This window comes from Erythrolamprus reginae, chromosome 8 (assembly GCF_031021105.1).
Source record: "Erythrolamprus reginae isolate rEryReg1 chromosome 8, rEryReg1.hap1, whole genome shotgun sequence".
NCBI lineage: Eukaryota > Metazoa > Chordata > Lepidosauria > Squamata > Dipsadidae > Erythrolamprus > Erythrolamprus reginae.
In genome coordinates this window covers 29,408,653-29,423,149 of record NC_091957.1, presented here as the reverse complement: position 1 = coordinate 29,423,149, position 14,497 = coordinate 29,408,653, and the positions used below count along the sequence as shown (strand labels likewise).

Here is a 14,497-nt window from a genome sequence, read left to right as displayed (position 1 = left end):
TTATCTAGAAAAGGTCTTAAGTAGAGGCGTAGAGGTATCACTGTATATGTGTTATATGCCAGTAAGGGCAGCCTGGAATTAAAGAGAAAGCAACCTAGAACTAATTTCCTGACAGAACAATGGCATCAATGGAACGACTTGCCTTCAGAATCAGCAGAACGACTTGCCCCCAGAAATTGTAGGTGCTCCAACACTGGAAGTTTTAAGAAGAGATTGGACAACCGTTGCCTGACATTGTTTAGGATTTCTTGCTTGAGCAAGAGGGTGGTCTACAAGACCTCCAAGTTCCCTTGCAATTCTGTTATTCTAATAATGTAGACCATGGCCCCATAGCAGTACTTTTCAATTATTTTCTGTCTCCCCCCCCCCCCCAGGAAGAAGTAGACATCCCCCCCTCAACATTTTGTCGGGATGATTGTTTGCTATATCTGATATGTTTTCACTGAAAAAACTCAAGTGGCTTATCTGCGTGACTGGGGTGTGATGTTTTTAAATGATGCCTTAATTTATTTGGCTTCTTGCTGCCCGCTGCCAACATTTTTAGACACGGTAAACATCCTGGTCTTTCCTCGTCTCCCACCGTAGTCATAGCACTACAAGCACTACATATTTATTTATTTATTTATTTATTTATTTATTATTTGGATTTGTATGCCGCCCCTCTCCGAAGACTCGGGGCGGCTCACAACAAGTGTAAAACAAATCATAAATAATTCAATTAATTAAAATATTTAAAGATTTAAAAAAAACCCATATACAGTACTAACAGACACACACACAGGCATACCATGTATAAATTAAATGTGCCCAGGGGGAGATGTTTAGTTTCCCCATGCCTGACGGCAAAGGTGGGTTTTGAGGAGTTTACGGAAGGCAGGAAGAGTAGGGGCAGTTCTGATCTCCGGGGGGAGTTGGTTCCAGAGAGTCGGTGCCGCCACAGAGAAGGCTCTCCCCCTGGGGCCCGCCAACTGACATTGTTTAGTTGACGGGACCCGGAGGAGGCCCACTCTGTGGGACCTAATCGGTCGCTGGGATTCGTGCAGCAGAAGGCGGTCTCGGAGATATTCTGGTCCGATGCCATGAAGGGCTTTAAAGGTCATAACCAACACTTTGAATTGTGACCGGAAACTGATCGGCAGCCAATGCAGACTGCGGAGTGATGGTGAAACATGGGCATACCTGGGTAAGCCCATGACTGCTCTCGCAGCTGCATTCTGCACGATCTGAAGTTTCCGAACACTTTTCAAAGGTAGCCCCATGTAGAGAGCATTACAGTAGTCGAACCTCGAGGTGATGAGGGCATGAGTGACTGTGAGCAATGAGTCCCGGTCCAGATAGGGCCGCAACTGGTGCACCAGGCGAACCTGGGCAAACGCCCCCCTCGCCACAGCTGAGAGATGGTTTTCTAATGTGAGCTGTGGATCGAGGAGGATGCCCAAGTTGCGGACCCTCTCTGAGGGGGTCAGTAATTCCCCCCCCAGGGTAATGGACGGACAGATGGGATTGTCCTTGGGAGGCAGAACCCACAGCCACTCTGTCTTATCCGGGTTGAGTTTGAGTCTGTTGACACCCATCCAGGCTCCAACAGCCTCCAGGCACCGGCACATCACTTCCACCACTTCTTCACAAACCACATATGGTTTGTCATATTTCCTTGTCTTAGCTTTTGGGAGATTTAACATTTGTCTCATTATCTCCGTCTCTCTCCTCCTTTGTTTTCATCACTGTTAATATTTTTCTCTTAAGAGTTTGTATCTGCACTAGATATCACCTGCTCTATGCTGTGTGCTATTGTTCGATGCAAAAAAACCCCCTACTCCCGGTGGCAAAAAAAAGCACGTTCCCCAGAGTCACAAGCCCCCCTTGGCATCACTCCATACTCCCCCCCCCCCACACACACACAGGGAGCCCTGCCCCACTATTTGAGAAGCACTACCCTAAAGGATCAATCTCTGATCTAGGATGATTCATGCTAACTCAGTAGTAAGACTATTTCAAGTGTTCTCCAAATACAGGGAGATTATAGCTCCTTATGTGCCAAAGGTGTAAGGCTGACTCTCAAAAAATTCCTGCCCTAAAAATTCCACCCGTGTGATTTGGGACCAGCGTAGTACTGACTAAGACAGCCTGACCCCAGGTGCTAACTAATAAACCTGCCTCCTCAATCCTTCCCAAAAAGTCTTCCCCAAACCAAGCCATTTTTCTCCTTTTCATGCCTGGGTGGTGAGATCACTTTCAAGTGGGGAAGGTGGGAGGGAAGGGCAGGGAAAACATTTCAGGTTAAAATTCCACTGGCGAAGGATGTAAATGGGGAGACAAGTGCCGGCTTGCTGTCTGAAACGTTTCATAACCAGGCCTGTGAAGAACCTTCTAACTTCATGGAAGGCTCTGAGGTCCACCTCACTTTAATCATCTCCATGTCTTTTGAGACAGCCCTTTTTAACTCTACTTCCCACTGAACTTGATGTGAATTGTGAGGCGTTTTTAGCTAAATGGATGCTGCATTGAAGAAATAGAAATTACAGACGATTTGCTCTGACTAACAAAGTCTGTGAGCTGCCTCTGGTTGCCTCTCTCCCGATGGAAATGTTTGATCCAGAGAGTTTTCTTCAAAGTAGAAAGGGGCGTACATAAGTGCACTGGTGTGCCTTTCGTCCCCTGTCCAATTGTCTTTCCTTTCTCTCACGTATCATATATATTTTCTTTCTTTCATATATCCTCTCCTCTAAGTTCACTTTACCCTTATATACATTACTACATGTCTATTTTTCTTCCTATGCATTTGTGTATTGGACAAATGAATAAATAAAAATAAATAAATAAATAAAAGTAAGAAGAGAGCTGACTTTCATATGAGGCAGGCTCATATATGAATGGAATGGAATGGGATTAGAATAAGAATAGAATAAGAATGGAATGGAATAGAATGGAATAGAATATGGAATGGAATATAGAATGGAACAGAATGGAATGGAACGGAAGGAACAGAATATAGAAAAGAAAAGAATAGAAAACAAATTTAGAATTTGGAATTGGAATTTTGATTGGAAAAGGACTAGGACTAGGGAATAGGAACAGGAAAAGGAAAAAATGAATTTGATTGTGGGAATGCTGCAATGGTCATAACTGCAAGGACTGGTCAGAAGTCACCTTTTTTAATGTCAGTGTAGCTTCAACTGGTCACTAAACATGTTTGTATAGGGATCATTTGAAGCTACACTGGCTCTTAAAAAATGGTTGTAAGCCAAAAATTACCTTTACTAAGTCATGATTAGTTCAACAAGCTATAATTAGATGCACTAGCTCAACACCTATAGGCTGTGGCTTGCAAGCCCTAGTGGCAAAGTTCATATAATACTGAAAACCGGCTTTAAATAAACCACGTCCTGACTTACCACATTGCTTGTCTTGGGCATAATCTGCTATTTGATTGTTCTAAAAGAAGATGCAAAGGTTGCATTAAAAATGGTTACATTTGGTACATGAGATTTACTAACAACAATTTATTTATAATCTGGACCAGAGCTGTCAAACTCCCAGCCTGCAGGTTGGATGTGTCACCTGCTGGCGACGCCTACACCCGGTTTAGCAAATGGGAAAAAAACCTCTCGATATGTCAGGCGATGCCACTGTGACAATGTGAGTTTGTCACCCCTGATCTGGACCATTCAGTTTGAAAGTCTCTGCAAGAAACCACATCAGATTTTTTGGAAAAGCTCTTTTGAGCCTTCTTCAATCAGCTTCCTACATGTGAAAGTGGTAGAAAAACACTTTTAAGGAGACAATGAAGAAGAAAACACTTTTTTCATTTCAAAGTTTTGTGCAGTTTCTTTTAGAGTTTTTTCTTTCTTTCTCAGAATTCCAAGATAAAAGCATTCCTTTCCCAATACAATGCTCATTTGCTTCTAGGCAACTTTTCAGTGTGTGTGTCAAACTGAAGTGATCTCTGTGGTTAAGCATTTGGTTGGGGGGCATCTGTCCGAAGTGATCTCTTAACAACACTGGAGCAGGCATTTATGCATGGCCATTTAAATTTTCAGAAGAATATTTAAAAAGCCAGGCTCTTCTTTTTTTAAAAAAAACGTCTTACAAGGGTTATCCAAAAAGTAAGGTTACAAGGCACGTAGCTCTCGCAAGGAATGTTCGCAGGGGAAGTTGGCATTACTACCATGTAGCCGGAAGCCAGCAGAAGAGAAGGAGCAGTGCCAATGGTCAGTAGATCATTGACTGGTTTTGTGGTGAAGGTTAGAGATTAGCATCCTCATTCCGTTTCCTTCCAAGTGCGACGTGCACACTGTAATACGCTACCTGAATGCTAAAGGCATGGATACTGCTGCATTGGGTGCTCAAGATTTTTCTCGCTGATTGATGAGTTTTAAATTTTTTGGCTGAAGAAGAATGGATATGGCACCACTGCATTGATTGATGTTTGCTCTCTGGAGTAGGGTGATACACCCAAGTTTCGTCTCCTGGTCACTATACATTTGAGAAAAGCCTTGCCTTCAATCACGAAACAATCAAAAATTCTTGGGCGTTGCTGACTCTGTCGATGTTGTGCGCTTCAGTCAGCATCTTGGATACCCATCGCAGCCCCACAGTAATGCCAGCTTCCCCCCCCCCCCCCGAACATTCCCCATAAGAGCTACATTCCTTGTAACCTTACTTTCCGGATAACCCTCGTAGCATTACTTGTGCCAGTTGGCTACATAAGGAGAAAGTGTGTTCAAATAGTATTCGACTTACAGGAGTACATTTAGTGACCGCTTGAAGTTACCACCACTCTGAAAAAATGACTTGCAGCCGTTTTTCACACTTACGACCATTTGGCATGCCCATTGTTAGACAGGGTGAATGGAAGAGGCAGGCGGAAGTGGCTAATTGGGCAAGTATTTCCAACCCAGCAAAGGCTCAGTCTGAGAGTCAGCCCTTTTATAGGGAGCTGTCTAGCCCCGTGATGGCGAAGCATTTTTTGCTCAGGTGACAAAAGGGTGCTCGTGCGCACCATAGCCCATGAGTGCGTACCCACACCCATAATGCAATGCCCTCCCCTCATGCATGTGTGCACAATGCCCATAGCCCCCCGCCCTGCACATGCACATAGGGCTCACTGAAGCCTCCAGAGCCTGTGGATGGCAAAAATGGATTCCAGCTGATTTTCAGCCTTCTGGAGTGGGGGGAGGTCGTTTTCGTTTCTCCAGGCTTCAGGAAAGCCTCCAGAGCCCATGGATGGTGAAAAATGGATCCAATGCGGGGGTGTGTGTTTCCTACCGGTACACAAGAGCGCACTGTTCCAGCTGTGGCCCACAATTGCACAATATACGCATTACTGCTCCAATGCCATCTTCACCGGTCCATCAGGTGGCACATCCTTCCCCCCCCAAAAAAAGGTTTTGGCCCTTTTTTTGCTTCCTGTCCATGCGCAGAAGCAAAATCTTGCGTGGGGGCACTCATGCACATGAGATTTTGGGAATTTTTTGCTTCCGTGCATGCGTGGAAATAAAAAGTCATTGAAATCGCACATGCACAAGCATCCCCTCATGAGATTTCAATGATGTTTTGCTTCCTGTGTGGGTGCGCGAGCACTCAAATTGCCAGGATGTGCATGCAGCACACCGGCATGCCAGTAAGTGAAACCCGTCCCTGACCCAATGGGCCAACTGGAAGTTCAGAAACGAACCTCCAGCTGGGCCACTGGGTGGTTTTTCACTGTCCCCCACCCTCAGGAGGCCTCCCCCGTCCTCAGAAGGCCGAAAATCAGCTGGCCAGCATGCACATGCACGCTGGAGGTGATATATTGCAACGCCTTGCATGCCCTCAGATATGGCTCCATGTACAACCTGTGGCATGCATGCCATAGGTTCAGCATCATAGGTTTAGCCAATCAGCAATCAGTATTTTCCCTCCAGAATAGAGGACCTGACTGAAACCTATGTGCTTCAGTCTGAGAATGTAACACCTGTGGGTCATGTGATCAAAATTAAGACTTCATTTAATAACTGTCTTACTAATATAACAACTGCAGTGATTTGTTTGAGAACTGTGACGAGAAAGGACATAAACTAGGGGGAAATTCATTTAATTCTGTTGCTTAGCAACAGAAGTTTTCAGTTGTATGGTGGTCATATTATTTTTATTATTATTTATTAGACTTGTTTGCCGCCCCTCTCCGAGGACCCGGAGCGGCTGAGAACTACTCAGAGTGAATTATCAGATTGGCAGTATTTAGTTTCTTAGAATCTATCAACTTTCGCTTTCTGAAAGCTGAAAAAAATATGGTGCAAAAAGGATGCATAACTCACCCACTGAATAAATTTTAAATGGTAACAATGTCAGGTTAGTCCCTCCAAAGTCCAGGCTGTTAACCATAAAAGGCAAACCAGCATCAGGAATGGCAATTGGTCATGGCCCTTGAATAAGCAAACATTCCTCCTGCTCATGAATCAAGCCTAGCTTAATTTTTGCCTCTTTTAAGAATTATTTGTCATTTGATATCCCCAGAGACCAAACAAGGAAGGGCATTGCAATAAAAGGAAGATGTGTGTACGTGCGCAACTGAATGCCAGGCAAGAAAATATGTGTGAAGCACATCAACCTGCAGGAAAATATTATATTAAAGATTTAACTTGTGTTGAAACTTCAGCCAGCTGTCTTGTCTGGGTTCATTCAAACATTTTAACTAAATGAAAAAGGGCATATCACTTGCCTGTCCAACTGGTACCCAGCATCCCATGTCTGGAAAGCAATCTAAGGGGCTGATTTCGGCCCCCCCAAGGCTGACTGGTTTTATGGAAAAAAATAAATTTATTTAGCAGTGGTACCCAATCTCTGGGACAGCATTCCTATAGCTGATGTATTCTTTCAGCACTGCTGTATTCTTGCCCATTCCCTTCTCACAAAATAAGTCACTGCTGCATAAATCTAGGTTTTGACAGTGAAAAAAATTGTTTAGCCTTGTTTTACATTTCCAAAACCCCAGGAGAGGGGTTATGACTTGGTTGAGAAGGGCGGCAAAGGAGGGGTATTGCATCCAATTGTGTTAGCATCCTCTACTCCATATTTGCTCTTAAAGAGAGGGACAGTCTGGAGAAATACAGACATCCTTAGCCAAGCATGATAGCATCGTTCAAACTACACAAATCTGGTGGACTTTGCAGGATGTAGAATAATTCCAGTAATGTTTCTGGGTGAAAGGAAGTTTTGGGAAGGTTAAGGTGACCTGAAGTTGCAAGGAGCATGGTATGGCTGTCATGGGGATGGATCTGAGCATGATCTCCAGAGAGACTTCTGGTGAAGATGAAGTTCCTCACGTCTGCTCTCCTTTCCCCTTCAAGAGAGAAGGGAGCTCGGTCCGCTTCCTGTCTCTTGGGATGGGACCCATGTGGGTGGGTCTGTCCAAGGAAGCAGCTGTTGGCCTCTTTATGGGACTTTGGAGAAGATCCCAAGGCTAAGGGTGAGGAGCGAGCAGATTGATAGGATCAGCATTTTGGGATGCTTCTTTTGCATGAACCAAGGAAGGCAGAATGGATATGCTCAAGAGCAGCAGTCCTCGAACTTGGCAACTTTAATACTTGTGGACTTTAACTCCCAAAATTTGGGACCTCTGCTCCAGAATGAAGGAAACATTTTGCAGATAAACCAGGGCACGATGCTTGGGGAAGAAATGACCGAAGTTGGCAACTTGGCAGGTTGTGGTCATCACATTCCTAGAAAGGTGTGGCACATGTCCTAGCGTAGGGGTCCTCAAACTTTTTAAACAGGGGGCCAATTCACAGTCCCTCCGACCGTTGGCCTGGATTGGCTGAATGGACATAGTTAGGTGATCATGTGACTGAGTGGGCGTGGCTAGATGGGCATGGTCAATTGAATAGCCCATTAAACAATGCACACACATTAAACTTTAATTTGTTTTGCTCCTGGAGGTGTTTTATTTGCTTCTGTTTGCAGGTTGCACTTGTGATTGACTTTTCTTTTTACTAGATCATTTGTTCAGTTGTTTAGGAGTCTAGTGGCCCCCTTCAGAAAACTTAGTTCTGCAGCAATTCTTCTCAGCCCCAAGGAGCTTGAGAACTCTCTTTTTCTCTTTCTCCCTCCCTCCCTCCTTCTCCCCCTCTCTTCTGGAGACAGGAGGGGTGAAAATCTGTCCATCAGTGCGCCCCATTTTTCACCTTCCACACCTTCAAAAGCATTCTGTAGGCCAAAAACAGGGGAAAAACAGCAGGATTTTTGGCTAAAAAAGAGCCGTTTTTTCCTGTTTTTGGCCTCCTAGGGCATCTGTGCTCCCCATTTTTCACCTCCCCCACCTCCAGAACGGCTCTGCAGGTCAAAATTGTTGGCCTTACCTTTCAGTTCCAGCCCACAAGGCTTGCAAAAGTAAGTCCTATGCTCAGCTGAAGGGTGGATGGGGTGATGAGGGAAGGCAGCCTCGTGGTCCTGCGCAGGCCAGATTAATGGTGTTGGTCGCCTGCATGTGGCCTGCGGGCTGTAGTCTGAAGACCTATGATCTAATGCAGTGTTTCCCAACCTTGACAACTTGAAGATATCTGGACTTCAACTCCCAGAATTCACCAGCCAGCAAATGCTGGCTGGGGAATTCTGGGAGTTGAAGTCCAGATATCTTCAAGTTGCCAAGGTTGGGAAACACTGATCTAATGGGATTTAAAATCACTTCCTGGGGTTTTTTTCACATCCTTGCATTTTTAGCTCAAATATTTATTCGGTGTATGTTTAAAAAGTGTCTAACGTGTTTCATTTTTTTACAATGAACAAGAACGTTCAGATACCAGGAAAAGGGTTTCTGTCTTTTTGAAAATGCTTCATTTTATGCTGAAACCCACTGAAGAGGGTTTGTGACCCCATCTCAAATAAATGATGGCAATGATGATTTCATTGAATTTATTATATTTTAGCCATCCACAAACACGGTAGTTTACTAAATAAAGTACTGTACTCATTAAAACAGGCCAAACAAACAGCCTGGGCTAAAAACAGCCATAAAATATGGAATGGGGGTGGAAGGAACTTTTTAGTCTTTTAGTCCAGGGCTCTCCAACCTTGGCAACTTTAAGACTTGTGGACTTCAACTTCCAAAATTTCTCAGCCACCAAAGCTGAGCAAAGAACCCGATACCCTTCCCATGGTTGTCCAATCTCTTCTGGAAAACCTCCAGGGATGGAGCACCCACAAGTTCTGGAGACAAGGACTGGTTAGTTGTTTTGTCAGGAATTTCCTCCTTAATTGAAAGTTGATTTTCTCTTTGATAAGTTTCCATCCATTGCTATTAAGTCTTATATATACAAATATAGTGTAAATATAGTGTGGCAGTCTCCACTAAACATACTATAGGAGAGGGAAGATTATTCTTAAGGCTGGACAAAAACTAGGCTTTAGAAGTTTTTCAGTACCCCATGAGAACATCATTATATGTAAGAGAAATTCTTTTTTAATCTTTGTTCATGTATTCTTGTGGGCCCCATGTTGAATCTCTGATAGCCTTGCCATTGGAATTTGGGTTTAACACTCTGCACTTACAGGTTACCTTCCCAAGTGTGTGTGTGTGTGTGTGCGCGCGTGTGTTGGAAGAAGCCTTTGCATTCCACAGAATAAATGCATAGGAGGGGTTCCTGCCCTTTCATGTCAGGAAACAGACACAATTGGAAAATCCATAAATCAAGACTGTATTCATTTCCCTGCAAAAAGACCCTGAAATTCTAGTCCCACCCATAAATGATGTAATCTCAATTGGGTATGGCACATTGTTGGCTTTATCTTGCCACCAAGGCTAGTGTGACCTTGACTATACCAGAATTTGCAACCTCTGATTTCAAGGCAACACGAACCCACCCGTTTTGTTCATGTTAATCAAGTCAGGTGTGATGCTTATGATTTTGCACATCTTGTTCTTGTGTGTAGTTGTCTTGGTGTGCAGTGCTCCATAGCGTCATTTTGAGGGTAGGAGTTGAAACAGTTTGTGTCCAGGATGCGAGGGGTCAGTAAATATTTTCACAGCTCTCTTTTTGACTCGTGCAGTATACAGGTCCTCAATGGAAGGCAGGTTGGCAGCAATTGTTTTTTCTGCAGTTCTGATTCTCCTCTGAAGTCTGTGTCCGTCTTGTTGGGTTGCAGCACCAAACCAGACAGTTATAGAGGTGCAGATGACAGACTCAATGATTCATCTGTAGACCTGTATCAGCAGCTCCTTGGGCAGTTTCAGTTTCCTGAGTTGGCACAGAAAGAACATTCTTAGTTGTGCTTTTTTGATGATGTTTTTGATGTCCATTTTAGATCTTGCGATATGGTAGAACCTAAAATTTGAAGGTCTCTACTGTTGATACTGTGTTGTCTAGTATTGTAATAGGTGGAAGTATGGGTGGGTTTCTCCTAAAGCCTACCACCATTTCTATGGTTTTGAGTATGTTCAGTTCCAGATTGTTCCGGTCACACCACAAGGTTAATTGTTCAAACCTCCCCTGTATGCGGATTCATCATGAGACCAATCACTGTTGTGTCATCTGCAAACTTCAGTAGTCTAACACATGGATTGTTAGAGATGCAGTCATTGGAAGAGAAGTGGTGAGAGTACGCAGCCTTGTTGGGGGGGGGGGCTGTGTATCTGATGTGAATCTGCCTAGCTTCATCTGCTGCTTCCTGTTTGTTAGGAATAGCAATAGCAACAGCATTTAGACTTACATACTACTTCCTAGGGCTTTTACAGCCCTCTCTAAGCAGTTTACAGAATCAGCCTCTTCCCCCAACAACCCGGATCCTCATTTTACACACCTCGGAAGGAGGGAAGGCTGAGTCAACCTTGAGCCGGTGGTGAGATTTGAACTGTTGAACTTCAGCTAGCAGTTAGCTGAAATAGCCCGCACTGCGCCAACACAAGGAAGCTTATGATCCACCTAAAAGTGTGTTCAGGTACACTAGCTGGTTGGATAAGACAGAGATGTAAAACTTGCGGTCCATGAGCCAGATGCATCACGCGCTGGCCATGCCACACCCCATTTAGCAAGGGGGGGGGAAATCACGATATGTCACATGACGCTGTGACACCCCTGAGTTAGACACTTATGCGCACAGAAAGCAGCACAAAAGATGGAGAAGGTTTGTTTCCCTCTTCATCCCTTATCCCCCCCCAATGTTGTTTACAGGAGGGGGGGGGAAGTACTACCATGTAACTGTATCCAGAATTTCCTGCCAAAAAAGATCAAGTTAAGTGCCAGCAGCTAACTCTATTTCCTGTATGTTTCTGGAACATTAAAAAAAAAGCCCAAAAATTGGCAGGGTAGACAAAACCTAAAAAAACCCCACTTTGTAAACATTATTTATTAAATGCATGTACACAGCTCCTATCAAAGTGAAAAGAAAAAGTCTATTAATCCTAGCTCATTTTTTGCTTAGGTTACATTCTAAAAAAAAGAAAGAAAGGGGAAAAAAAGAATGCATTATAAGACCAGGAAAATAAATGGGTAGGAGAGAGAGATCCAGGACTACTTTTAAAAACCTTTTAAGCATCTTAATATGTGAGGGATCCAATTTGGTAAAATATGTTAGTTTCTTATGCTGATACATACCAATTGTTCCCTCTGCCTCCTTCGTTAGCATTCAGCATTAGCATTTACATGTAGATTTATATACCACTTCACAGTGCTTTACAGCCCTCCCTAAGCAATTTGGTTGCTTGAGATTTTGTTGACCAGTGCCCCCATCATGATGCTACTCCTTTTTAGAATAAGCAGCAGTTTGTAGAGCAGGAGAAAAGTTTTCCAAAAATGGAAAACTGAAGCAACCAAAGACATAACAGCATAATATGAAGCAGTTAAATCTACTTTTCACCAACGATATTCATTACACATCTTCATATCTTTATGAGCCCTCCTTGATTCCACCATGTTCAAACACTGCTTCATACATTGCCTTTTGTACTTCATTTGTGCTCAGTTTATCTATAAAAATCATATACCATGGTGTCCCCAGAAGAGAGAAAGTTTTTGTTTAATAAACTGAGATAGATGCTCAAAGCCCCAAGCCTTTTAAAAGTATTTTGCTACCCCGTGTGTATTTATTCCGGGCCAAGATATTTGATCTTTCCAAGAATACACCTAGAATAAAGAGAAGATTGTTCCATCATCTTGATCTTGATTTTTAGATGTCTACAGACGAGGATTCCGGAATCCAGTCAGGGTTGGTCACTGGGACCAGGGGTTTAGTCTCCTGGGTTTTCAGACATATGTAGGATATACACATTCCCTTAGGGCAGTGCTTTTCAAATAGTGGGGCATGTCCCCTTGGGGGGCACGGAGCTATGCCAGGGGGCGCTTGCCACCTCAGGGAATATGGGTAGTCCCTCTGGATTGTTCCCCCTGGATAAGGAGTGTTTTCTCAGTTGCACGCTGCTCTGAGGCTGGAAGAGAAGGCGGCCGGGGTGGGTGGGTGGTTGCACGGGTTATTCTTGGCGGGCGCCATGGCAGCCATGAACGACGTGCTGCAGGACAAGGAGGAACCTCCTCTGCAGCTGGGCGAAAGCTTTGAACGGCACCCTAAAGCCCCCTTCCTCGCCATTCGCTATGAGTGCCCAGCAGAGGTGATGCTTATGGGCCAGGCCAGTGACCCAAAACATTGGCTTGATTAAGCTGGCCTGACTCCGTGTTAAAACATTAAAATTCCATTGGGGCCCAGGTCGGAGAGTTGGGAGGCGTGAAATGTTTACTTCTTCCTGGGTGTGTGTGTGTTCATAACAGAAAATAATTGAGAAGCACTACTTTAAGGAGAGGTTCCCTCCGAATGGGCTCCAGCACAAGTCCAAAAGCTCGGGAGACTAAATCTCTGGTCCCGATGTCTGACCCAGACTGGATCCTGCAACATTATCCCATGCCACCTGTGTTTGCCTTCATTCATGAAAATTCAAGTTTGGGAATAACTTGCTTTGGACTTTGTCACCTTTGTGTCATGTGCTTCTTTATTTTAATTGCAGCGATCTGAAAAAAGCCATTGGAGCAATTCAGTTCTAATGCCAGGTGCTGCAGAAACCAGCAAATGGTTCAAGATAATGTTGGATGGCGTGAGATCTCTTTCACAGCCCTTTAGACATTTATGCTGGATCATAAATAAATACATCATCTTTCTTCAAGGCAAAATTGTTAATTAAAGTATTTCCAGCTTGAAGGCATCCAACAAAGAAGGCTTCATTGTTGATTTTTCCTACCATGTTTTCACTAAAGTTAACATCAAAAGTTTCATTCCATGTTCAGTAGTTAACAAATTAGTCAGATAAATAATTTTGAAAACAACTTAAGGTAACTCCTTTGTGAAGATTTTCTTAGTTTCTATCCGTATTTTTTCCTTCAATCCAGCTTACAAAAATGGAAAAGAAAATAGAACAGAATAGAATAGAATTCTTTATTGGCCAAGTTATCTTTTCTTCCTTTCAAATTTGTTCATCTATACTTCTCCGTACTGAAGGAGCGGGTCCAGCAGTCACATGGGTTGCTCCTGTCCAATCCGATGGGACTGAGCCTAGTATTAAAAAAGCTTGCTGGATCCGCCCCTTCCTCAGAATTCGCTCAGTCCCCGCATCCAGCGGGTCTCGTGAACGCTCGTTCTCTCTCAAAAACACCTTCCCTTCGACTCTTTCTCTTCAACAAAGTAAGATTTTGTCACCTTTTAAGCTTGCCGGCATTGCAAACAACTCAGCCGTACCGGTGGCTTCGAGTTTGGGGGAGAAGTGGGCAGCGCAGCCATTTGCAGCTTTTTTTCCCTCCCGTGCTGCTGCTGCGGCCGGCTTGGAATTTACATATTTCCTCTCGGTCTGGAGGTTCTGCCGGGCAAGCCATTGTTATTATAAATTAAGGGCTATTTACCTCCTGCGGTGTGGGACTTGTTTGTCTCCCGGACTTAGTTCCCTCCATTCATAAAAATAAAAAAACGGAGCGGGTTTTTTTGGCGCGAAGGCCCTCGCGCCCAGTAACTTCGCACTTTCGGTTTGCCCTTCTTGGTCATCCATCAGTGCTGCCAGTCCGCCACCTGACCCTGGAGTAGCTGTGAGTTTCCTCAGGTCCATTCTCCACGGACGTGGCCTCCAACCAGTGTGCCTTGGTTTACTTAAGTTAAGTTTAGTGAGGCCTGCCACACTGCATTTAGGGACACGAACTCTTGGTACCGTCCGGATTGCCCCTAAGTCGCAGTAGCTCCTGGGCTTAGGAGCAGGGTCACTTCTCCTCTTGGGAAAGCTCATTAAAATTCTTCTCCCCCCAAAATTTCTTTTGGCTCAAGCCTTGTCTTCTGTAATTTTATTCAGACTATGGCTTCTTTTCCCAAGAGAGGCACTACCAAAGGTCCCAGAGAGGTTAGGCCTACCGGAGATGATACTTCTAATATTCCCCAGGCCTCTTCCTCCTCTTCTTCAGGAGCCCATTCTTTGGCCAAGTCCACCAGGGCTGAGAAGAGAAGGGACCTAGCCCTACAAACAATACATGATAAATCAGCCAAACGTTTAAAGGTG

At 44.2% G+C, this 14,497-nt stretch overlaps 1 protein-coding gene across 2 annotated transcripts in view; it reads left to right on the top strand.

Annotated features, from left to right (window-relative positions):
- Positions 1-14,497, top strand: part of COL4A6 (collagen type IV alpha 6 chain) — a 390,567-nt gene that overhangs the window by 70,233 nt on the left and 305,837 nt on the right. The gene's annotated exons all lie outside the window — the stretch shown is intronic.